Below are 298 nucleotides of genomic sequence, written 5' to 3'. Positions count from 1 at the left end.
CCACCGTAGTTACTACGGCGAGAGCGCCAGGCCAAACCTAAGGAAAAGGGACTCGTCTTCCTATGGCGGCCGCTTGGCCGAAGGCGAGGAGAGCCCCGCGCGCCACCGCCCTCTAGCGGCGGCCCCTGGAATGGCAGCAGCCCCTCTGTTAGCAGTTTTGTTCCTCCTCCTGATCCCAGAAGTCAAGAGGAAGAACAACGTCCATAACTATGATGATAACAGTAATCATTGTTGTTTGTTAATAATAGTAATAATAATAATAATAATAATAATAATAATAATAATAATAATAATAATA

This window comes from Sceloporus undulatus, chromosome 1, assembly GCF_019175285.1.
Source record: "Sceloporus undulatus isolate JIND9_A2432 ecotype Alabama chromosome 1, SceUnd_v1.1, whole genome shotgun sequence".
Taxonomy (NCBI): Eukaryota; Metazoa; Chordata; class Lepidosauria; order Squamata; family Phrynosomatidae; genus Sceloporus; species Sceloporus undulatus.
This window is presented reverse-complemented; position numbering follows the sequence as displayed.